General features: G+C 41.8%; 1 long non-coding RNA gene across 1 annotated transcript; it reads left to right on the top strand.

Annotated features, from left to right (window-relative positions):
• The first annotated feature begins 10,363 nt into the window (after positions 1–10,363).
• Positions 10,364–24,025, top strand: LOC136045935 (uncharacterized). The gene is made up of 3 exons (XR_010621937.1): positions 10,364–10,411; positions 22,204–22,289; positions 23,939–24,025. It is a non-coding gene; the product is annotated as an uncharacterized LOC136045935 (long non-coding RNA).
• Positions 24,026–25,773: the final 1,748 nt, after the last annotated feature.

The following is a 25,773-nucleotide window of genomic DNA, read 5'->3' as shown; positions in this document are numbered from 1 at the left end:
TTGATAAGAGAATTCATAGTCCTTTCTCCATCTTTCTGTAGCACCACAAAGATGTGCTACTTACTTTTTCATAAGATGGGACTGTCCTGTCTCAGCACTGGAAGCTGTTGCTTGAAATAGTAAAGCCACACTGGAAATCCGTGAGATAGGAAAGTTTTCCTTGGGTTGTTTGGTGCTTGTGGGAGCGTCTGGTGAGAAAAGAGCTGCCATGCTATGGTCTGTGGTTCATCTTTAAATACTTCAGGCAGTAGTTTTGGTAGGAAGCAGAACATCATCTCTGGAGGGTCCTTCCCTCACAGGGACTGCTGGTGGTTCAGAGGTTTGAGTGCAAGACTCCAGGACGGTTTGTAGCTGAGGAAGGCTGGCTGCTCTGCTCTTTGCTGGAAGAGTTTGGCAATCCCACCTTGATGTAGGAGTTTCCTTGTTCACATTCTGATCTCTTCTCCTTTGCCTCTGCAACTGGAGCACTTGGGAGCTCAACCATTGCACAAGGATTAGAGACTCACGTTCTAAGGCATTAGTATATTCCAGGTAGATTCTGTCTCTTAAATGAGACAATAGTATTAAAGCAATATTCCAATTGCCACATTTCAGAGAGCAAAATGAGATGTTGAAGCAGAGGTACCTGATGGTGGATAACTTACACACTGCTCACTTACTGTGTCAGTGCAAACTTGGTGTCATCATTTGTAATTTGCCCAGTTAATCAAGGTTGTGTTTGAAATTGTTTCTCTTCTTCTTTTCCCCCAAATGGAAAGTTAAATTCAGTCCACTTTCTAGAAGCTGTTTTTAATTTTGACCATCCAGTAACATGCTCCAGTAATGAAACTTATACCTCCATTTAAAGGTCTTTTGTGTAATTTATAGGCCCGATTTTCTTTCCTCATAAATTCCCACCCCACTTTCTAGGGAGGCAAAGTGTACATTATCCACTCTCCCAGGAGACTTCCATACCGTGTGTATAACAACTGTGAGATAATAACTCAGCCAAGGAGGGCTGAGTGCACTCAGCTTCCAGCACCATGCAGAACTGGGTCCTCAGCTTGACCCCGGTATGAGCCAACAAGGGGCTGTTTTTCTTCCAGGCAGTAGAAATTTTTGGCATGCAATTTCTTCCAAAGCACTGCCTCATGGGAGGAGGAGGGAGCGGCCTTTCCTTTTGCTCAACGTGAAAACCTCTGACACGAGTGCTTCTTAGAAGTGTCGTTAGGTTGCTGTAGCACAACCGTATTTCTCGTTTTAAAATGTATTTCAAATGACTGTGTTGGTATTCTTTGCAGGATGTAAGCACTAAGATACAACTGCTAACACGCACAGAGAATCAGCTTGGTCAAGCTGAGCCAGCGTTGCAATTTCTCTTTGGTCCTGTGGTTGGGGACCTTTTAGATTAAATTCATTAGTTCATGGTAGTTTTGAGATGTAACATAAGCTTCCAAAGGGATCTTAAGCTTCTCTTTTTTATTAAAATGAAATCTTCCCTTGGCATTTCTCTAGGCACTTCTCCAGTCACAAATAAAAGGGACACTGCTGAAGGATATTCCGCTGCGCACTTAAATGCCAGCAATCCAATTAAAGAAATGTTTAACCTTTTGTAAATAAAGCCATGGCTTGCGCTGCCTTTTAGCTGAAGAAAAAAAAAAGATGACTAATTTATTATTAAGCTTCTTACCTAAGACTGATATGTGTATTCACAATGTGGTTTACAGCATTATAAGCCCAGAATACCATTAAAATTCTTCTGTCCAGAAGGTCAACTGGCTGCTGATTTGGAAGCTGTGTTTGTAGATAGCTCTGCAAAAAGGGACGTTCTTCATAAAAGCAATCTCTGACCTGACAGCCTGTAGTCACAGAAGTTCTGATCCAGGTTATAGAATCACAGACTTGTTTGAGTGGGGAGGGACCCACGAAGGCCACCTGGACCCACTCAGTGCAATGAAAAAGGGATACCCACAGCTCCATCAGTGCTCAGAACCCCTCCAGCTCAACCTTGGCTGTGTGCAGGGATGAGGCAAGCAGATTTTAAGACACTTTACAATATTTTTATGTATTTGTTTGCTTGAATATGTTTTTCGTTAAAATGAGGATCATTTTCCAGTTGCAAGGAGCACAGGCAGATTTAGATGGGAATGTGTTCAAGCTCTGATGTGCTTTGTTCTGAGTGTTGGTCAAAAATTGTTTTCCAAGCTAAACAATTTGTTCTAAATCTGAAGGCCAATTTTGTATCGCCTCTAGAAAATCTAAACAGTCTAAAACGCCATGCTGTAATTTATCTTTATTGCTTCTTTTGCTTCTGCTCAGAAACAGGGTCTGTTGGGATGTTCTGTCCAAGGAGATTGGTTGGAGGTGTTGGAGTGAGCTGTGCTCAGCTGGACCTGGCAGCAAAACTGGGAGAGGCTCACAATAGTGAAAGGGAGGAAGAAAACCAGATATTCTGCTTTTATCATCATGTAATGCCATAGGGCTTTAAACAGCAAAATCTGCGCCGGTAGGAAAGCCCATGCCTAAATCTCAGTACCAATTTGGATGGTAAATGTGGACAAAGAGAAGGCTCCTAAGTAGAGACTTAAACTGACTGGTATGCTCCAGGCATGTAAACCAGTTTAAATTCTGAAATAAAGGCAGCATACTTCAGAACTAAATGCAACTGAAGAACAGTTGTCTGAATAAACTTGAAGACAGCATTTCAGGTCTGCTCCTTTGCTTTCAGACTCGAGAAGAAGAGTCGATGTGCCTAAAAGCTTGTCTAAGTTTTCTAGATGTGCTGCTCGGTTTCAGGTAGGATATCCACTCTACACATGAATCCTGACTCAACTTTTCTGGATGTGCTTCTTGTTTTCCTTGTGGTATCCTTGAGAAAGGTTACACAGGATGCTCTGGATAGCTATGGTGCTGCAGAAGGTGTTTTGGAGGGACTGAGCAACTCAGGTCTGTGGATAGCAGGACTGCACTTGCTGCAATGGTAATGATAAAGACAGATGGGAGTCCATTGCTTCTTAGCTTCCTTGGGACAGTGGCTGAGCTCTGTATTAGCAGAGTTTCTTGTTCTTGGAGCCACAATATAAATAATAACCACATCAAAAGATGTTACCATACAGGTTGCAAAGGATCTGGCTGGGTTCTCGCACTATTTTTACTTCTTCTGCAAGTCATGTACAAGTGAGAATGCTTTGCCTTATGCATAATCATTCGAGTTAGTATTTTCCTATTTTCCAAACCAGCACCTCCATTCTTCTGTCCCCAGGCTCCAGGATGAAAAACAGTGCAGAGGTTTTGAAAAGAGTTTCCAGTTGTTGCTTCCTTTTGTAAAGTAAAGCCATCTCTTTACAGGTTGTGAGTGCCAGAAGTCCCAAGGGCTGCTTTGAGGGTGCGAAGGTATTGCCAATGAGCTGCAATGCCAGTTCTGTGTGCAGACACGCTGTGTTACTGCTGATGTTGAGATTCCCTAATCTAATCTCACACACTGTGATACTTGCGCCAGGCTGCTATAGGATGAGCTCCTCAAATGTCTCTAATTGGTGGGAACAGACAGGCCCACTGTCTGCACGTTTGCTACGTGCACAGTTTTCCAGCAGGTTTATCCTTTTCTGTTTGTGTTGCTCCTCGCATGCAACTTGGCATGGTTTTGGGGGTGCTCTGGTATCTTACTGATGTTCCTCTCAAGGCAGATACGTTTTCTTTCCCTTGTAAGCTATAGAAAAACCTAAAGCTTCTTAAAAAGTAAGAAAAAAATTAAAGCAATTCTGCTTTTTGAAAACGCATAATTGAAGAGCTTTGAAATAATTGGCTTATTATAGTGCACCCGTAAAAATGAATTTGCATCTCATTTATGAACTATTAGACTCCCTATTACATGAGACTGATTGTTCTTAATGTGACTTGCATGTAATTTAGCATTCTTTACTCGAACACTTTGTAGCTAAACACTGGGGAAGTTCATTCCAAAATCAGGGTGCTAGATCTTAGATTATGGAGCATTCACAAATGGTTGGAGCGTTCACAAAATGGATCCTGCATGTTGTGCTGTCCGCATGTACTTTGCCTCTGTATTCCTACCCCAGCTGCATGCTGTACTGCAGAAGCCTGAGAGTATCAAACTCATTCATTCTTCAGAGGAATCCCAGATATGAACACAGGCTGGGAGAAGAGCTGAGAGCAGCCCAGTGGGGAAGGACTTGGAGGTCTGGTGGAGGAAAAGCTGACACGAGCAGCAGTGTGCACTTGCTGTTCTATGATTCCTTGCTTTGCTATCATTGGGAAGGCCTGGTTACATTGCAAGAAGTGCTGTTATGGAAGATAAACATCAGCTGTAAGTACTTGGGTGGCTGTCAAATGTCATGGATGTGCTTTTGCAGACTCCTTGCTGTGACAGTCATCCAGCCTTGTTCTAAGGGGTCTGTCTGGAGTCTCCTCTCCTGCACTTCAGACTATGGCATTTTCAAGGATCTGTGCAATAGAGACCTGTAGAGAAGGGATCTGAAGGCAAGCAGGGGCCCAAGAAAGCTGGTTAATGTTCAAGGATTACCCTCTCTAAGCTCAGGAGCACTGCATCCTGAGGAAGTCACAGAAGAACTGCAGGTATTTGTAGTGAAATTACCCTGGTGTTCCACTTCACTGGGGATGTGTGAGGCTTGGTGATCAAATACATTCCAGTTGGTGGGCTGGGAGATCCATGAGTGCCAAAATGTTGGAATTTTCCATCCATAATGTTCCCAAATTATATTTTATTGTATCATAAAGAGGGTGCTAACAGTCAGGAATTGTTTCCCCATATGCTTCTGGCTGCCTTTCCCATGTGCAAGCATTCAGGTTCGGGTAATTACAGAGTCCAGGCCTGACTTCTCCATTCTGACTTGAAGGAGGAGCAAAGATGACAAGAAAGACTGTAAGGAGCAGGTGGTGAAAGAAATGGTGTACTGAAGCACTCTCTAATAGACAGAAGAGACATCTTTGTAAGGGGTAAGAAACTAGTGTTAATCTCTGTTTGGACATGGCTAATTAAGAGAATATTGATGCTAAATGTTTAGCAGTAGTAACAGTAGCAAGCCCTGGAGCCATAGAGCCATGGAATGGCTTGGGTTGGAAGGTTTGAGTATCTTCAGTTTCAGAAATTGGATATTTCTTCATGCATTTTCGACAAGAAACATGTAGGGAATTGAGTTTTTAGCCATTTTTTGTTCAACTGATGGAAGGTGTGGTTTAATCCTACTGCTTCTGTTCGTTATGGGGTAACAGATAATCGTTGCATGGCTGAGGTGAGGGGAGGGAATTCTGGACTGAAAAATTACAGAAGGACCTTATGCTATTTTTGGCGAAGTACAATGTGAAGAGATCCATTAACTTTAGAGAACAACCACCAACACTGAGTGCAGATGTGTCAGAACAGCAGCGAAATCCTTTGTGTTTCCTTTGCTTTTCTTTTTGACTGTCAGTGCTCTCAGTTCAGCAGTGCAACAAGTCCAGCCAGAAGCCCCAACACCAAACAGCATAACCTACCCTGGAGCCCCCTGCTCCTCTTACACCGATTTACAGCAGAGATGACGTTTGGTTTCAGACACGTGGAGATGCTACACCTTTAAAAGCTACCATTCCATGTAGGGAAATTATTCACTTTATACATGAGAGCAGGTTAGAAGAGTGTCAGCACCGATGCTGGGTGCTACTGGGCTGCCGCATGCTGTTAGGGGAACAATTACTCCAGCTCCGAGCCCAACCCTACTTTGGGGCAGGAGCTAATGATGCACGTGGTGAGCTGCAGGAAACGGGCTCAGGAGCTCAGCTCAGGCAATCCCTGCTGCAGCTGTTATGCTATAACGCATTTCTTCCACTCCATCCATTTCCCTGCCTGGCAGACTTTGTTATTGTTTTGCTTAGACGTGGTTTTACACCTCAGAATCTGTGAAGGGTTATAATAAAGATTCCGAGTGTAGAGGTTAAGCAGGATTGATCTGTTAGCTTTTCCAAAACAAGTGCTCTACCACACTGGCCTTTTGAGGGATAAATGTCTTATTCTGACAAATCCACGATGCTTTTCAGAGAGAATCACTTTCCTGCACACTGTTGTCAGGGAGCATGACCGGTGCGTGCATTGCTGGCATAAGACAGCCAGCAGTGGGCTTCTCTTTGCTGTCTTTGGGGAAGATGGAAACACGTGTTTTCAAAGCAGCTCATTGTTTAGTAAATGTCTGCATTTAATCTCCAAACAAACTCATTTTCATTCTGTTCTCGTCTCTGAAGGTGAATTCTGGGCACAATTTGAAAGATTCCTTTCAGCTTTCACTAGTTGGCAATCAAAAGTACCCATCATCCTGGATCCAAAATGTGAAAGCTCTGCTTTGAGCTAAAACTCGCTGTTGCGAGTAAGGAACAAGCTGGCACGGTGCATATTTTACAAAGGGCACACCATGATTACTGCTAAGCTAAATTAAAAGTTGGAGAGAGACAGTGGAGAGAAATTCCTAAACCTGTTCCACGTTCATTACTCACCACTGTTTGTGTATTTCAGTGCCACGGATCACCATGCAGACATAATGCTCATTATCTGTGCAGGAGGTCGCCTTGGCGTGCTGGAGGAAAACACTGGTATGCCTTGCTAATTTGATTTTAATATCTGTGCCACGCTATTGTTTGGCCTAGAAATTAGATTGCTTTTTACTAATATAATTGGCTAATTAAAATATCGTCTTCTCTAGGAGATGGGGAAGATATCCACGGTCCTTCTGTGACTTGGGACATAATAAAGTAAACATGAGTCAGTTTGTAATGCAACAAGAACTCATTTGGAGCACAAAGACAGGAATGTGCTGAATGCAATTTCCTTTCTAAGTCTTTGAGATAATTTAGGGTCCTGTCCTCCAACACTGAAATGGAGATGCAAATACTTGGAACAGAAGGCTGACCTGTAGGACTGCCTTGGTGATACCTGTAGAATCATTGAGGTTGGAAAAAACCTCAAAGATCTTCTGTTCAAACTGTCTACTTACCACCAATATTGCTCACTAACCCACCTCCCTCAGCACAACATCTCCCCTTTTCTTAAACACCTCTAGGGATGGTGACCCCACCACGGCCCTGGGCAGCTGTGCCACTGCAGCACCACTCTTTTGGAGAAGAAATGTTTTCTAATATCCAACCTGAACCTTCCCTGGTGCAACTTAGGGCTATTACCAATCATGTTGTGCCTACTCTTGCTCCTTCTCCCAAAGAGGAAAACATAGCTGCTTTCACATGATGACATGTTAGCCTCAGATGCTAACTGTGAGAGCCACAGCTTCCTTTCCCCAGGATGCTCATTGGATTCCATGTTAATACACAACCCTCCAGACAGGGCTCAAGGAAAATCATGATCTATCTTTGAGCCTGGAAAGAGTTTTAGAGACTTATGCTAATCGTATTTAATTTGTGTGTGCAAATGATTTTAACTAAATGTAGGCTTCCCTTAGTATCTTCAATTAAAAGCTCTGGATATACTCCAAAGTTGCAAATTCCTTCACTAAGCCAGTAGGGAATGATAATGAATTATTGCTAATATAGCCATAAAGCTTTTATTTGCATAAGTAATATGAAGCTAATGTGTGGATAAAATTAAACTTTAAAATGAAATATTATTAAAACAAAACTGTTAATGAATTTGGACACATTACTGAGCAGGTATATTTGGCAGCTGGCTAGAACAGATAACTCTAATAGAAGTTTAGTTGAATCAAAATCAATATTGAACACTACATAACACACTGAAGGTAGTCTTGCAAGTTATATGTGCTTGTCTTCTCAATTCAGAGGTGCTTCATCATTGTTAGCTTTCACAATCGTGACTAAAACAATAGAAGGGGTGATTATGGAAGGAGAAATGAATCCCTGAATTGAAATCTTTTGTTCTCTCTTTAGTGGTGTAATTAGATTGTCTTGAGAGAAAGTGTTCTGAATTCTCACATGAAGAATTGAGGACTGGAAACTTGACTTGTGTAAACAGAGCTTTACTCCTGATTATATCCAGGTGCTCCAGAGTGGAGAGGTTCAGTGTACCTGCAGGGTTAGGCTGTTGTGCTGCCCTTTTACTATAAAGCAGAGTACACAAAACTGCATAAAGCTCCCCTAGATGTCTGACCTCCGTATCCCAAGCCTTCTCTCATCTGGGCTAGACACGGACCATGCTGTGAATGCCATCTTTTTCTGCCAAATGGACTCACTGAGATGACTTGGGGTCACAGAATGTTTTGAGTTGTAGAGACAGAAGCATTTTTGGGGCCGGAGGTTTCATTATTGTGACAAATGAATTCATTTTCTCTCTTCCACAGGTGGATTCAGTACTTTATCTTTTTGCAGAGGCCAAAACTCTTTACACTTGAAAAGATGAAAGTTGTCAACTCACAGCTGGTGTTTCATCCAAGGGGAAAGGCCTGTGTTGACTTGAACCATCTAAGAATGTGTGCATATCTGTGTTCTTTCAGAGCAGGCATTTCAGAGATAACCCAGGGAAGTTGTTCTGTTTCTGTGGAGCCTGTGTCCCTGACCTATATAGGGTGCTTTGAAAATTCCAGTCCTTAGGAGGAACTGTGGTGAAACTCAGTGTTACTCTATGATGAAGGTAAGCCCACTATGTTTCCCTTGATTTTTTCTCAATATCTTACACGAAAATGTTTTGTCAAGGAAAAAAAAAACATAGGAGATATTTCCACTTGTGTTTAATTTTAGTTACTTGAAACGTTCCTTTGGCACAATGGAATTAATTCCTTTTTTGAATTTTTTATTTAATGTTGAGGACAGAGAATATGCTTTGAAGCTGGACCTGGGTAGTATGGTAATCAGTCACACCACAGTGGGATACTGATTTGTGTTGAAAAGAGGAGACTAGTATTTGGGGTATCAAGGATCCCTTGCCATTTTTGTAGGTGTGCTTTCTGGTTTTCCACAAATAGCTGCTGGCACAGGCACTGCCTCTTGCTTTGGTCCTGGCCTTGATGCTCAGTCCTGAGCCAGTAGGATGCACAGATACACATCACCCCTTGAATTCCCAAGGAAGTTATACCAGCTCTCTTATGAGCCTTGCCTGTTTTAGGTTCTTGATACAGTCAGGTTCTGAAGTTTGTACATCCTGAATTGCCAGGCTGTTGATTTTGGCACACGTGCAACTGATCTAATAACTCAGTTCACTGGAGACTGTATGAATAAACAGGGAGCAGTGGGAATAAGCCCAGTGCTTGTGGAATTGGTGGCATTTCTGCTACTTCCACTGAAACACACCTGTTATTGCTTTCCCCAGAGGAAAATTTGGTGTTCAGAAACCCTCTGACGCATGAAGAGGAAGATGCAGGTCATGATTTAAGATCTCAGAACGACCTGAGTGTATTTGAACTGTGATTTTGATAAACAGATAAGCACAAATTGTGCCTTCCTGCTGATAACTTGAATGTCAAATCTCACCTCGTGCAATTGGAGCTGCTGACTTATCAAACCTTGGAAATTGGGCTTGATGATGGAAGTGGCAACTCAGTGAACCTTAATGATAGCTGCAGCTCTGGCCATGTCCTACCTCTTCACACACAGGAGGAGTTCAGTGTGAGGGGGTGAGCGTGTTAGAAACAGTTTGTCATGAATTTTTTTGTGCCATGTTTTCAAGAGTCAGGTTCAACATCGAAGTGGAAACTGTCTGCTGTGTTGCTTTAATATTAAGTAAGCAAGCTTGGGAAATTCTGATGAAGCATTATTCAGAAGTTATATCATAAATGACAGTTCAGATGTGAGTTTACTCAGTTCTGCTTTCATTCACTACTGCTCCTCTGTTTCAGAACTATTTGAATAGCGAAATACATGTCATCATTTTCAAATGCTTAGAAGACAAAGCCAGCGTTTCATCAATTTATCTATGTCCCAAATGGCCTTTCTATCCAAGACTGTGCTTGAAACTCTGAATTATAGGCATAAAAGATGAATAGAATTGTAATGATTTGCTTTAGAAGAGCACTAAGATTTGGGGAGTACGATGAAAGCCCAGTATAGCCTAAACATTTTTCTGCTGTGTTGTTTTTCAAAGGAACACACTGGCAAAATCAAAAGACATGGCAGGGATATGTTTTATATTACTATACAAAAGCAAACAGATGGTTTACTTTTTCTCCTTTGTAAAATATGTAGCTACTGCATTCTCATTATATCTCTTGGAATGGTTTCAGATATCAATTTAGTTTGCAAAACTGAGTTGATTGAATAATAGGTTTATCACAATTTCAAATCAATTAGGAATGCTCCTCGCCAGAGGAGGAGATGGTTTACTTAAGTATCAATAATAAAACAGTATAAGCCATGAATTACTTTAGACTATTTAGCATTATTACATTTCTGTTACAGGGACAGTTCTGCTGATATCAGTTGGCAGGAGCTGCTAGAGATGGGGCAGGCTCAATTATGACCAGATGTAAAGTAGCTGTCAGGCTCCTCCAGGGGCGTTGCTTTGTCTCTTGGTGCCTGTGCTAGCTATTCCCTCCTACCATCCACTGCCAGCCTTCCTCCTCTTCCTCCTCTCTCTCTCATGTACTTCATGCAGTATTTCTCCACAGGGAATAACATTATCCTGAAGAATCTAGATTTTTAAAGAGAAGGGGATTGAATGAGGTTTATACGTGTGGCTTTTAAAAACCCAGGTGGAATGAGGTCTTAGCAGTGCTCTGCTTAGAACAGTGTTGATTTTTATCATTCAGTCTGTTATTAGTTCAAAACATGATTCCTTCCTTAATCTGCAGTGCCTTTCCCATTGGGTTGCCCAGCAGAGAAAGACTCAATGCACAACAGCAGGACTAGCAGTTCTTGCACTGCATGACAGGACATGTCTTATGGGTGTCTGAAAACTTGTGATTTGCAGGCTGCCTGGCAGCTGGCTTGTGGAGGCTTGAGCTATAGCACACTGGCTCATTATTAGCCATGCTGGGGTAGATTTACATGTTGCTTGAGTTAATTTGCGAATAGATAAATATTGTCTTTTCATCCTCCAATGGAATATGAAATGGATCAGAGATATGTGAGCTGGGCCTGGCTTTGCTTTGTATGAGAGAAAAACCCCAAGCTGCAAAGTCCCTTGGTGTTGGAGCAGGATAGCAGCATTACAGCACTCGGGCTCAGTTGAATCCTGAACCAGGATCAGATCTTTCTGCATTGTGTCCATGGATTTATTCCACTGGTGGCTTCTCTGTTTGCAGACTTTGAATTCAAATGAAGGGAAGAAGTATTTCTAATGCCTTTAAAGAACCAGCTCCTCTCACCTCTCTAAGAACAGCCCTGGAAGATGTTTCAGGAGCCCAAGTGTGATCCAAGTCATGCACATGGGTGCCTGGAAAGCTCATGAGAGGCCCTTGGGCTCCTTGGGCTGCATCACTGGCCTTGGGCTAGAACTGGAAGCACTATTATTATTGCCGAATTTAAGATGCATCAGAACCTTTGACTTTGAGCTTGAAAGATGTTGGATCACAGAAAGCTGCTTCAGGCTGGGGCAGAAGGTGGTTCCTGGCTTGGTCTTTCCAGTGACAGTTGCAATCAGTGGGGACAGCCTGGGCTGCTGCGTGGGCTTTTGGGTAGTTCTGTTTTGTTTTTATTTTCTTCTGTTGGCATTGATCTCTGGAACAGTGAAAATATTTATTCAGCATAGGCAGGGTGACAGATATCTCTTGTATGAAGAACTATTTGATGAGCTGTTAGTTTTGAGTGCCTTTCCTATTCATTGCACTAATTAGCTCTACAAATCTTACTGTCAACCAGTCATATAGCCACTTATTTATTTTCCCATGTGCAGAATTTTTACTTTGCTGCCTATACGCAGAGCTATAAAACCAAATGCACCAAAAATTGTCTCTTAGTTGGATATAAATGGAAACAAAATACGCCTGGAATTATTATTACATGTGCCATTAGTTTTTATTTGAACTGTCTTATAAAAATGCCAAACTGCTTTCGTTGTTTTTCACTGTTGCACTCATGTAAATGTAGAAAGGTTGTTGGTTTTTTTTTATTTTCCCTTCTTTTAATGCTGTTTTACTGTCTTCAGTGGGTGAGTATGGAATGACTGTCAGAACCAAGTGAGAAAGGAGATTTTAATGCTTGACAGGGTACCTGGAATCTCCTGCTGTCACTGTTTGCTACATCCCTTCAGAGTTATGGCTTTGTTTTAACCTCCTCTTGTGCTTTTTTCCCTTCTGTAAGCTTAACATTTTTGGCAGCCTTTTCAGCATCACAGTGAGTGGAGTTGTATTTCATGCAGTTAAAGTATTTCAAGCTCAGGACGATGTAGTTGCTAAGACTGTCCCACGGTTAGTCACATTGCGACCGTGCAGAGGGCATTATCTTGAAAGACACCTAGCCAGTGTGTTTGTGGGAACCAGAAATACCAACTGTGTGATTCATGCATTGGTAGCTTTGACTTTGAGCTTGAAAGATGTGATTCATGGCACAAACGCCTCTTGTGATTGGATCTCTGTGGCATTTCTGATTCGGGACAGTGTCACGGGGGCTCTGGAGGCTGAGAAGAATTTGTCAGTAAGCAGTGCTGCTCACACAGAGCTGTGGGAGTGGGGCCAAAGCAGTGTGTGATCACCCCGTGAAATATGGGCAGATGTTTTGTAGCTGCCTACAAAAGTTGCCAGTAATTTCTGGAAGTTGTGTAACATAATGGTCAACGGGAATTGTGCTGCCTGTTAGGAAGGGATTTGCCATTTTGTAATCTGATGTGTTGAAGTCGTCAAAGCCAAGATTCTTCTGCATATGCAGCATTGTCTGTGAGCATGGATTATGTGGACCTTTCGGCCAATTGCAAAATGGGTGGTCTATGTTAGAACGGGCCACGTGGCATTCACTTTTTTTCCTCGTGTTAGGCAATTATTTTGTTATTTTAATTTTAAGTACACCTCAGTTTGGAAACAGACGTAATGGAGTTGTGTAGGAACAACTGCAAACACAAATTAAACTGTATTTGAAAGCAAGCACTTACATTTTTTTTCTCACTGAAGAAAGCCCAATTCAAATGAAGCGTAGACAGACAGAGTGTGTGCAGCCCAAAGGCAATGAGTGGTGAAAGCATAGCTGTAAAATGGAAAACTGCTAAATAGAACTGCAGTAATTAGCTGCAGAGTGCTCTTATTTAACTATTAGAAATGTGTGTCCAATTTTGATACGTGAACTTCAAAAAGGATGTTGGCAAAATGGAAAGGATTTAGAAAAGGTTTACAAGAAAGATTTGAAAATCATACCATCTGAAGAGAGACTTAGACTCTTAATCTCTTTATCTGGTTTGAAAAGAAGAATAAAAGATTACTTGAAGAAGAGATCTGTGATAATAACAGCTCTTTAATCTAATGGTAGAAAGTACAAGAGCCCGTGTTTGGCAGCAGTTGCTAGACAGAGTTTTGACAGTGGATGTAATTGAAAGCTTGAGTAGCTCCAGCATGCTGTGCTTGTCTGCTGCTCAAGATCTCTGTGCAGCTGAATCCTCAGTGCTGGAGATCTGAGGAAGTTTGGAGCACTCTGTTAGGCATGTCAAGGAATCGGAGCTGTGGGAAATATGGTGTACCTAATCTTAGCAAGAAACTTGGCATGCTTGGGAATGGATGCAGCCCCATGATGTGGATGGCTCTGGTACTCACCTGAAGGGCAGCAAAGCAAGAGTTGGTAGGTAAGCTGAAAGAAATGCTCTAGGAAGGCTCTAGGTCTGCTTTTTTGGTCCATTCTCGATAGATTCCTTTAATGCATTGTTACATGTTAATGTGATGATACACATTGGAGAAAGGATCCTGTTTTTCTTTTACATATGCAGTTATTATCTCTGGAGTTCGAACTGTTCTCATGTCAAGTTCTACCAAAAAGCTCAATGAAGCAGAGCTACGGCGTGGAAGCTATTCCAGCATGTGTGTATATTACCTCCTGACAGTGTCAGAGTGCGAAGGGAAAGGGGACAGGGACGCAGGGAGAGCTGTTCAGACAGTGGAAATGAGAGTGAAAATTTCGTGTTTCAGCGATTTGGAAGTACTTCTGTGTCCTGGACAACTTCACCTTTCTCTCTGTGCTGTGTTCACTACCACAATGCATCCTTTGTGCCCTGACTCTTCATAAATATCCTTCCTATCAACCAGATCTTATCCTTCGTTGACCAGTGATCTTTCATTTGGGAAATTTTGTAAATTCTCCTTCCTGGTTCTTGGTGGAACACACAGAAATAAGGCTTGAGTTGTAACATCCAGGCTGTGACCACCTCAAGCTATGGTTAGGACTGTGGTTTCAACTTGGGCTCACATCTGACTGTTAGCACCAATTCTGAAAGGATGCAATTGTCAACATTAATTAACGAACCTTGCATTTGAGAAAGTTCTCTTCTTTGGTGCTGCAGCCCCTCCTGGTCATCATCAGAGCACAGTATGGTAGCTGGCTTTTTTCTTTAAGCATCTCATCTGTATTGTTACACCATCTGAAAGAAAGCACTGTTATGGTACCAAACTCATCACAGCTTTGGGAGAGAATAATAAACAGCTTTCTGAGGTAGATGGAATTTATTTGGGCAATGCAAACTTTCAGAGAGGTTGTCAAAAAGCGTTTAGATGTAGGTGTAAGGAGTAGAAACTGGCTTTACAGAGATGTGCTGCATTAAAGTATTCCTTTCAGTGTGAAGTGTTATGTTAAAAGCACATATCCCTACAGACTGTTCCTCGGAATGACAAATCTCAGCAGTATCGTTTTTCAGATGCTTGGTTGTAAATCATGTTTGTACCTCAGATAATAGGAAACTGAGCATTCAGTTTTATGCTTATGAGAGGCCTTTGAATTTTAATTCAACTTGCAGCGTGTGATATGTTTTCTTTAGTCCCATCGCATCATTGTCAAATACACATTTCAGTTTGATTTTGAAATACTTCTTTGCTAGTAAGCAGTTTTGTCTTGGCAGTACTAGAAGTGATTTTCCATATCAGCAATGGTGCATGAATGCTGAAAACTCACTAGAGAAATGTGCTGTGTGTTGGGAGAGGTTCTCACTCAAAAAAAGACCTCCAAATGCATAACCAGTATTTAGAACGTTGTTACAGGAAAATTAAGAATTTGTCATCACTGATGCAGAGTTTAATTTCAATTTTTCTGAACTTTGATGCCATTTCTGTGCATGTCCTGTAGGCTGCTGCCAAGGAGGAATGTATTGCTTTTAGTGTGCTCTCTAAATGTTGTTTTTTTTTTTGTCAGATATCTGCTAACCTAGCTATCGTAGGATGTATATACACCCACCAGTTGAAACAGCTTTTTATGTTTATCAGAAGAACTTGGACTAAAGAAACTAGGCCATTTTTATGGTGTTATTCGTCATTTTACAGCTATAATAAAATTTGGGGAAGGGAAAAACGTTCTCAGGAAAACATCAGTGCAAATCTCCTGAAATGCTGTTGCCACATTGGTTAGCTCTGCAGGAGGAAGTGGGAAATGCCACTGGGAGGGCCACACTGAATGCTGTGTTTAACAGGAGCAGGTAAAAAATAATAATAAAAGAGCCTAGTAAAGTTTTAGCAATCTTGGCTTGAAGGGTAATTTTCTTGTCAACTCTATAATTAATGCACCATACATTACAGTAGCCCATTGTTATTCCAGAATGCCAGGATACATTTCAAGCTGAATAGCTGTTTAACAAAACACTTGGCAGATTTATTACCCTTAGGTGATTCTGTCAGTCAGCATTTTTGCACATTTAACCTGAAGTAGGCAGAATCAATTTTGGTATCTATTTTATGAAATGCAGAGCTGCTTAAGCTAAACCACACACACATGCACTACCCTCTAGAAAATCAGAACTTGTATTGGATCTTCATCTATTAGCAGTGAAACAAGAATTACCCTTGCAAGCTCCTTGTTTTTTTCCTCCACAGTCCAAGCATCGTCTGCCACTTCCAATATCTACAAAGAGGCATTTTGTGGTCATTTTCAGATAATGTCTTCAATGTTATGCTTGTCTTATTGTTGCTTTACAAAGCACTTACTTGGCAGCTTCAGAAACTAAGGTTCAGCAATAAGCACGTGCATAATAGACATTCTTAAATGGGGAGATGTTGTGTTGAATTTGCAGTTACCAGTTCAGCAACAATCCAAAATGGGATCCAACGTGGGAGGGAAGGAAGTGCTACCTTCTAAATTTAACAAAGTTTCTTATGATAAACTCACAACTTTTTCCAAAAGTGGTTGATTTAACTGCCTTGCTACAGATTATTAGGACTCTGAAGCTGGAAATAGAATATTTTTTATTTTTCAATAGGAAGAGATTTAGGCTTGAATGTAGGAGCATGGGATAGCCCAGGACTGAAACTACTGAATACACATGGTAGGTGAGAAACAAAAAATGTCTACTGGAAATTTGGAGCAGCAAAACATCATACCATCACATTATCATCTTTTTATCTGGGGCAGCGTTTCCACCATTTGTAAATAATCTGGGAATGTTCTTGGAACTTACTTAAGCTTAAAATGAAACAGGAATACATGCAGTATATCCAATTTTTCCTTGTCATATTTCTTCATTTGCTACTATGTTTTCTAATTTTTATTTTAGTTCTGAGGCTGTGAGCTACCAGAGCTGTGATTTTATCCCTTTTTGTACGTTCTCTCTGCAGCCCTTAAGTGTGTCCTTTGACAAAGCAAACCTAAGTAAGGAAAACCTGTAAATGTTACTATCACAGAATTGTAGGGGTTGTAAGGGACCTCTAGAGCTCATCGAGACCAGTCCCCTGCCAGAGCAGGTTCTCTAGACCAACATGTAATACAAAATAAAATGCTGCACAAACCCTTCAGCATTCAGTGCACATGCAGTTGGGAGCAGTGTGCTCCATGCTTATGGACAGATTTTCAAACTCTTGGGCCTAATTTATCTTCCAAGGGTGACAGATGTTGAGCTGTCCTCTGAAAACTGCCATCTTCCATATTGTATCCCCTAATATACGCTACCTTTCATTTGCTGCTTACCCTACAAAATGATTGTCATCAGCCAGTTTGACACCCTGCACTGTCCAAGAGCTTTTCTAGCCCCTCACATATGGCTTGGCATATTCCTAGCAAAATGTGTGGTCCTGAAGATTTCAACAGATGGAATTTCAAGCAAATGCTGAGGTACACTCTTCTGGTGGTTAATTATCCTCAAAGTATATGCCTTATTTCCCATCCAGGTGTGCCCAGTTTCAGCTTTCAGGTGTTGTATCACATTAGGCTTTCTTGTCCATAACGGTCTCTTCCTACCCAGAGTATTCTAACCATTGATCAAAGGACCTCTTAATGCTCTTTTTGATTAAAGCAGATTAAATTTCCTTTGATACATGTTGCTCTTCAGTGTGGTGTCAGTACAGGAACCTTAGGCAGGACTGCTGCGGGCCCTTGGCGCTGCCAGAGTTTTTGCCTGGTGTTCAGTGAGTGCTGCTCACTCTCCTTGTTATCATTTCTCAAAGAGTCGATGGTGTTTCTGTGACAGGGGGCAGAAGAAAATGTGCTTCAGTTTCCACGTGGAGGAAGAGTTAAACCCTGATGCCGGGCTGCGAAGTACAAGTACATGTTCCTTTTGCCATCTCTTCTTTGGCAGCCGTACATTTTGAGGGTGGGAGGCTTCATGGCCCCGCATAGTCAGATTTGCCAGAGCTGTATTTTAGCTGGTCAGGAGCTCCACACTAACACAGTGATATTGAACTTAGGAGCTTTGGTATCATGCGTTGCGTGAGGTGCAGTGTAGACCTATCTATAAATGTATCGGAGGTGGAGGTTTTCCAGGCTTCACAGAATTCCTGTAGCCTTTTTCACTCTTTCTGGTGTGCCAACAGCACTTTCTAATGGAAGGTGTAAGCACTATAACACAAGCCCATGAGCAAACCGTTTGAAGTTATTGTTTTGCTTGTCCAAGAGACCTCCACGGCTCCTTTCCAACTTGAAGTCATTCTGTGATAGCACTGTGTTAAAAGGTTGTAGACACACAACAACAACAACAACAAAGCAGGAAAGGCAGTCTGTGGCCTGGCACTTATTTTTTTAAATGGAAAAATAAATCTTATATTTTGTATATATTTCATTTTGCACTTCTATTTACATGACTTGCTAATGGGATTGTATGATTTTGCTCTAGATCTGTTTGTTGCACTTTTTCTTAGATGGAAGGGTTTCCCAGGCACTTCTCTAAAAGCCCACAAAGGCACGGTTGTGTCAGCCAAACTTCTCTTAAAAAGAATGTGTGCATATTGATCTACATCTGATCAGCCTTAGCCACAAGAAATTAACCCACCTTCTGTTTACTCAGTTGGTGCTGCATAAGCAGATGACCACTGAGCTGTTTTTCCATATTGAAGAAAACTCAGACAGAGCTAAGATGACAGATTTATTTCTACATTGCAATATGTGTGTACGTGAACCAGAAAGAACTTCCATTGCTTTTAGCAGGCAGGATAACTCCTTTTACTTGCGTTTTATGTTATATGCTTCCACTACCTCCTTACCTCCAGGCATCCAGGAGCCATCCTTAAGTATAAAATGATGGCTAGCAGCAAGGAAATAAAGCCCCACGTTTATTCTCCAATTATTCTCTTGCAGGTGTTGTAATGAGCAGTCCCTGTTCCTTACAGAGCATCTTTCTTATTCTGCAAACAGTGTTTTTGCTGTGCCTTTGTCTGTTATTTTCATAATTCATAATTATCTTGGTTCTTAAAAATTTAGACATACATTTAAAAGCATGATCCAATCTTGCCTGATTGCCACCACATTGTGTTTGAAGTAATTACCATTCATTTGGCTTTTGAGGCCGTTGAATGAATTTTCCACATGAGGTTCCTTAATTTGTACATATTTTATTGCTATAAAATAGGTATTGGCAAGCTGCCTAAACTGTAGTGAAGGCCTTAATTCCTCTCCCAGTGTGATGAAACGAATTAAGTGCAAATGGGGAGGCCCAAGACAGACTCCTTAAAATGTATTTTGTTGGCACTCCAAGTTGTCCGAACACAGGTGCAAATGCGGAGGTAAGATTAACACAGCTTAGTTCTGCACTAAAGAGCCCAAATTGATATTTTTTTCATATAAGAAAAATAATATTCCTATATGACACAAAAACTTTCTATCCTGGAGCTATTATCCCCATGAGAAAAGGTACTCTGTTTCAAGAGGTTATTAGCCCCTTCGTGCTGATTTCCTTCATACTAAGGAGAATGTTGGGGAATACTAATTGTCCCTGTCCTGTACAGCCATTCTCCCATGGCTAAACAGGCTTGTATGTTATCAAATGCTCTTTGTATACTTAATCTCCCCAGGCTGGAGGTGCCCAACTGTTTTAAGACAGCCATGATCAGATGGAGGTGCAATAGGATAATGCTCACGTGCATAAGGGCATTTCAGGTATGGCCTTTATGGAAAAAAAAACCAACAGCAAATGCCAGCTGTAGGTGTATGGCCTTGTACAGATACAATTGGTACAAAATTCTGACCAGCCCAAGCTAACAACACCATCCCTAGTGATCTAGCATCTCATGTTTATCATTATCACAAGGCTCTCCTAAATTAAACATCAAGACTGTGGAGGCTTTGGGTCTGACTAATGAGCGCTTGTTGACAATCAGCTATTCTTTGTGAAATCAAGCCTTGCATCATGCATCCCAACGTGCAGAGTTTGCTAAAAGGCTTAATTGTGTGTTTCTGAAGCAAAAGGTTGACAAACTGAGGGACGTAGTCACAGAATATTGGAATGGTATAAATGTGGACTGTGACCGGTGGTTACCTCAGGTTGAGTGGGTAGGAAGTTGGCCTTGAACACGTTGGCTTCAGACAGACCCGTGGCATTGAGAGCCCATTGAAGTCAGTGTTACAAAGGCAAGTGCTTAAAGGGTTTGCTGAATTTGGGATTGTTTAGCCTGGGGATGAGGAGGCTCAGGGAGACCGTATCGCTCTCTACATCTCCCTGACAGGAGGTTGTATAAGATGGAGATCAGCTTCTGTAACTGGTAATAGAACAAGAGGGAATGGCCTGAAGTTGTGCTGGCAGAAGTTGAGGTTGGATGTTAAGCATTTCCTCTCCGAAAGTGTGGTGAGATGCTGGAACAGGCTGCCCAGGGAGGTGGTGAAGTCACTGTCCCAGGAGGTGTTCTAGAAACATTGAGATGTGGCACTAAGGGACGTGGCTTAGTGGGGCAGTGCTGGTGGTAGGTGGATGGTTGGACTTGGATGATCTTGGAGATTTTTTCCAACCTTGGTGATTCTGTGAACGTGAGGACTAGATTTGCAACTTCAAATGTAAGAAATATGTTCAGAACAAGAAAGGTACCTTACACCAGGTGCCATGGGAAGTAGTACATCGTTCTTCTCCACCCTTATCGTCATCCACTCAGGATAGCTCATCCACTAATGAAACTTTTCTCTTAGTCATAAGAAATCATTCTTTACCTGCTTGAAATTTTTGTGCTTAGTGGTCTGAGCTCTTCTTTGATGTGTGAAGTCTCTGCTGGCCTGGGAACAGCATCGTGGATGCATTTGGCATACTCTCGTCCTCTCAACTGTTAAGTCAGTCTAACTGCTCATGAAGACATTTGCATTTAAGAGCAGCACTTCATGGGCAGTTGTGCAGAGAAGACTGAGGGATGCAATTTCCTTCTGGGCTGATGTTTCAGTGCTAGCTGTTATCAGCTCCAAGAGGCCTGCTATTTCGCTGCTGGCAAACGATAGATTTGCAGCACCCTGAGAACAACAGGAGTTACCATGGCCAGCATCTCACACGGGAGTTTGCTTCTGTTTCTCAGTTAATAGCAGGGCAGAATTCAGACACTGACGTTGCTCTGTCACTTCCAGCCCCAGAGCAAGTCCTGGTTTGAGCACTGCCCTGCTTGGTATGCACAGGTGCATGCTGACAGAAATGTACCTTCTTGTGCCAACATAACAGGAAATCAAAAGTCGAGGTCATGTAGTACAGAAGGAAACGACATCACTGGATTGTCAAACTAATCACTGCACTCTTCAGTCCTTCATTCTCTGTGATCTCTTCCTCTGAGAATATTCATAGCCCCTTTGATGACTCTTTACTGAGACTGAGAATCCCAAAGATGACAAATGCTTTGTTTTATTATGGCAATACATAACTTAATTTTGAGGCAGATCACAGATTTGTCTGACATTTCTACCTTTCAACTCTTGCAAGCTTTCCAGCGAACAGTGAAGGAGGAATGTGGAGCCCTCATGTTAAATGTTGATACACTTTTCTTCTCCCTCTGGAGGTAGGTCTCGATAACACACATAACAGTTTTTAATCTTGTTTCAATACATTTTTACGTAAAAATACATGAAGTATGTTCTGAAAGGACAGAAGAATATTCACATTTGTCCTTTAGGCCAGGTTTTTTAAGTTTTCATACATAAAATATGATAGAGAATCGCACTGACATTTCAACCAGAGATAAAGGAAGACGAGGTTAAAAGTGTTCTGGATTATCCTAAAAGTAGAAGTTTCATTCCTAAGTTCTCCATGAAAACCTTTCAAATAGTGGTTCAGGTTATAACTGAACTGCTGAATGCAAAGTTACTCAGCTGAAGAGAGAATTCAATCAGAGCAATGCTGGCTACGAGCTTTGCATCTATCAGTAGTATTAATTCATCTCTTTCCTGCTTTGTTGACAGCTTTTGTCTTCTGAAAACAGGTGAATGTATACAACTATTAAACAGGCAAGGTTCCACTTCGACTGCAAGTTCTTGGAAACAACCTTTGCAATTTGGTTTCATTACACTAAAAAAGCCCTAGCCATCCACTCAGGTGGCAGCAGACAAAAATCTAAATGTATGAGATTCAGTCTTCCTGCATACAAGATTTCTTTTTTTACATTTCTAGAAGCAGCAAAGCTCCCTGGGAAGGGACTGTGGTTAAGAAAACATCACAGGTAAACTTACGAATGTGCATATGCAAAGAGTAAAGTACAGTTTGTATTCTGTGTACTTCTGCCTCTGTGAATATGGTTCTCCTCTGTATGAGAAGCAGCCTTTCTGTAGGTGGAAGGAGAGTCTGCTTATGTCTCAGCTTGCACTTTCACACACAGTATGTCACCTGGCTGTGGCTGCAGTGCTTCAGGTTGGCTGCACCCTGCAGCAGAAGCCAAGACAAGTTCAGGCAAACTTATTTATCAACAAAAAAGAGTATTTTTATATTTATTTATAAAAGTATTCCATTCCATTTATGGAGTATATTTCTTTCCCCAGCAATGGGAGTGACTGAGCCCCTGAGGCTGCCAGCTGTCAGGAGGTGCACGTGAACAACCAGGGTGAGCACCCAGGAACCCTTGCAGGTAATGCATGTTGACTTGGTTTGATATGAGCTCCTGACTGTTAAGTACAGAACAGCATAACTCCTCCTGTGGTAGAAGCCTGGGGCAGTGCTGGTCAGCACGCAGTGATGTCCTGTATGCATGCATTCCTTAATGCTGATACTGGCACAGTCCCCAGTGACTTCACATTGTTACATGACATGACATCACCATGTATGCCCAAGGTACTGGAATTTTATTTGGACCACCTTTCATCTTCTTGTCATCTAGGTATCATAATTTGTGCTCTGTAGTGGCAGCAGTTTATTTTGATAAGTTTTTTTGGTTTTGTTTTTAATTATTACTATTTGCAATCCAAACTGACCTTTCTACTCCATAACCAATTGAAAAAGAGATGTCCTGCTCAAACAAGGAGTGCCTCAAGAGAAGGGCAGCCCTGCATAATTTCCTGTCCTCTCACAGAACACATTCATATTGGAAAACTGGGGAATATTACTTTCTGGCCCTGCACTCTCCTGGGTAGAAAGGTCCTGAAACACAATTTATTGTAAAACACACAGTGGTTACAGAGCTAGCACAGTCAATGATATTCCTTTTATTACCACTCAGATGAGAACACAAAATGACATTGGAAAGCAGTGAACTCACCAGAAGGGCAGAGAAAGCCATTAAATTCAACACGCATCATATTTCATAATCAGAATCCTGCAGTCAGAGCTGACACCACTGAATGAGTTTGTTGCAGTCATGATAATATAAAACCCGCTGCATCTGCTTCCCTTGGCACTTTTCTTTGTAGACCCTTGCAGTGTATGGGCTATTAATCATCAGTAGCCAGGGACACTGCAGACCAATGCACTTTGTATTGCATAAATTGAAAATGCATCACTATTAGAGAGAAAACTGCCTTCTGTACATCTCTATTTAGATAAGCAGTTTCCTAAAGGGCTGCCATGCTATTATGGCTAACCACTTAATTGGAGTTCTTCCCGCAGCCCAGTAATTGGGGTTGGGGAGGGGAGGGTAATGCAATCTCTTTTGTAGCATGTATGAAAACAAGGCAGCAAGGTGTTGCTTTTCTTACCTGGAATGCCTGACAGGGCTGGAGCTGGAGGTGAGAAAATGCAGTCAAATACGTTGTGATTGTTTAACCTCGGTAAATTAACTTCATAAATGAGAGGTCTGAGAGTGCCAGCGAGTGGGAGAGGGATGCTGCATAATGTGTGCCTTAAGGGGTTTTCAGTGGCTGGCTGAAGCAGCCCATCACCACAGAAAGTTGCTGCCTTCCCTTCCATTAGCTGTGCTCACAGTGGAGGGGAAAGCTGCAGTTCAGGAGCAGAGAAGTTTTGGTGGCAGCCCGAGGAAAGGGATTTGCAAATTCAGGGCTTGAAACTGGTCATTTGAAAAAAACACATTTTGGTTTTCCTTAATTTGTCCAAGTTTTCTTTGTCAAATATCAGTAACTAATGAAAAAAGGAGGTGTAAAGTAGTTTGACAAAGGAAGTATAGCTTTAAAATTGTGTGTATTTAACTGTAAATTGCTGCGTGGCTTATTTAACTTTCTTGGAGGGCTGTGGTCAGCGTTTGCAACTTCATTGATCTCTGGCTGTAGTTCCTTGTGAGTTATTGCTGCTGCCCTGTAGTTCAGTTGGGATTTGTTTTCATTCTAGGTAAGCTGGGGCTGAGTCAGAAACAGCTCTGCTTGCTGGCTCTGGGTTGAACCAATCTTACAACGTAGAATGCACTGCCGTCGTTAGCAGAAGGTAACGTGGGATGCGTTCAATTCATAGAATCATAGAATGGCCTGGGCTGAAAAGGACCTCAAAGATCATTTCATTTCAACCTCTCTGCCATGGGCAGGGTCCCCAACCACTGGAGCAGGCTGCCCAGAGCCACACCCAGCCTTGCCTTGAGTGCCTCCAGGGATGGGGCATCCACAACCCATCTGGGTTCCAGGGCATCACCGCCCTCTGAGTGAAAAACTTCCTTCTAGTATCTAACCTAAATCTCCCTGTCTTAGTTTAAAACCATTCTCCCTTGTCCTGTCACTATCAGTGAGTTGGGGAGCAGGACAGGATCATTGAGCAGTGTGATCCACCGCTTGAACGTTAATGCCAGCTATACAAAAAGGCACAGATCCATTTGTGGAAGTTTCTTACAATCTTTGCTGTCTACCACAAAGGACTCTGAAGCTCTGAGAGTTGCCAGATCTGATTTTAAAAAGTAATGTACATTAATAGTGTTCAGGTTATGGAAATGCCCCTTTGGAAGAGAAGCAGCACTGTCTGCTGAGAGCATCGCTGCTGCCATTACCTTTTCAACACTATACAAAGCTTTCTTTAATAAAATTAAAATAAATCCACATTCTCCTATTGAAAGCCACCTGTGCTCACATTTTAGCTTTGAAAACAGGTTGTTTTGAAAAAGATAACAACAGCGAGACAAGGAAGTATCTTGTTGAAAGAAATAAATTATGCAGAGGTTCCCTAAATAATTTAACAGATATGGTAAACAAAAAAGATGATTTCTTACAAAAAGAACCATCGACTTGCTATAGCTTTTTGTTCCTATGGTGATGGATATGGATTCTGTGCTCTGAGGTTTTAATTTCAGTCACACTACAACCTGTCCATGGCCAGAGCAATGATGCAGATGCAGCCACATCCTGAAAGCCCCGTCCGATATTGTGCTGGCATCCTTTCAGGCTTCCCTGTACATGGAAGTAGTCGATATCCTAATCTTTTAAGAGTAATGCTTCAGAAAAAACACAATATTCTAGCACCAGCCAGTGGTTGTGGCTTTGAAACCAAGATCTCGTTATATCTGTTAGCTGATGCTATCAGTGGGGTGAGGGAGAAGACAGGCGACCTTTTCAAATGGTCAGAAAAATAAAATGAGAATAAAATAGTGCGGAAACTATCGCAGATTTCTTCTATTTTAATTTCTTCGGCCGAGTTTCTTCCACTCATTTTGTCAGTGCTTCGATTTCACCTGGGGAGCCCCAACCCCTAGATCAGTCTGCTTTGGTCAATAGCATTTTATTTTTAAAATGACTTTGACACACAGAATCACAGAATTGTAGAGATTGGAAGGGACCTCCAGAGATCGCCGAGTCCAGCCCTTGTGCTAAGCAGGCTCCCTGGAGCAGGCTGCATACCTGCTGCTATGGATAAACTCGTGTTTAACATGAATAGTAGCCATTTCCTTCAGCAGTATGTGTAAGGGTCATTCATGAGAAGGCAAACCAAAGTGAAAAATAAATGCTTCCAAAGCACTGGAAGTATTCTTAACATATACAGTTACTTTTTCCATTTTTTGGATGAAAGAAAAGCCAAGCCAGGGAAGTTGTGTGAGAATAGTTAGGTTAATGTTGTATTTGACCTACAGTGCAGTTCTGTATATTTTGTACTGTTTTGCATATCAATATCAGCGTTTTGAATTGAGGATTCTTTTGCTGTAACTGCTGCCTACCGAGAGCTGGAATTGTTGAGAGAACTGATCCTTT

This window comes from Cyrtonyx montezumae, unplaced genomic scaffold (genome assembly GCF_038088225.1).
Source record: "Cyrtonyx montezumae isolate F1298 unplaced genomic scaffold, pur_monq_1.0 scaffold_15, whole genome shotgun sequence".
NCBI lineage: Eukaryota > Metazoa > Chordata > Aves > Galliformes > Odontophoridae > Cyrtonyx > Cyrtonyx montezumae.
Note: the sequence above shows the minus strand (reverse complement) of the source record. Positions and strands in the feature narration are given on the sequence as shown.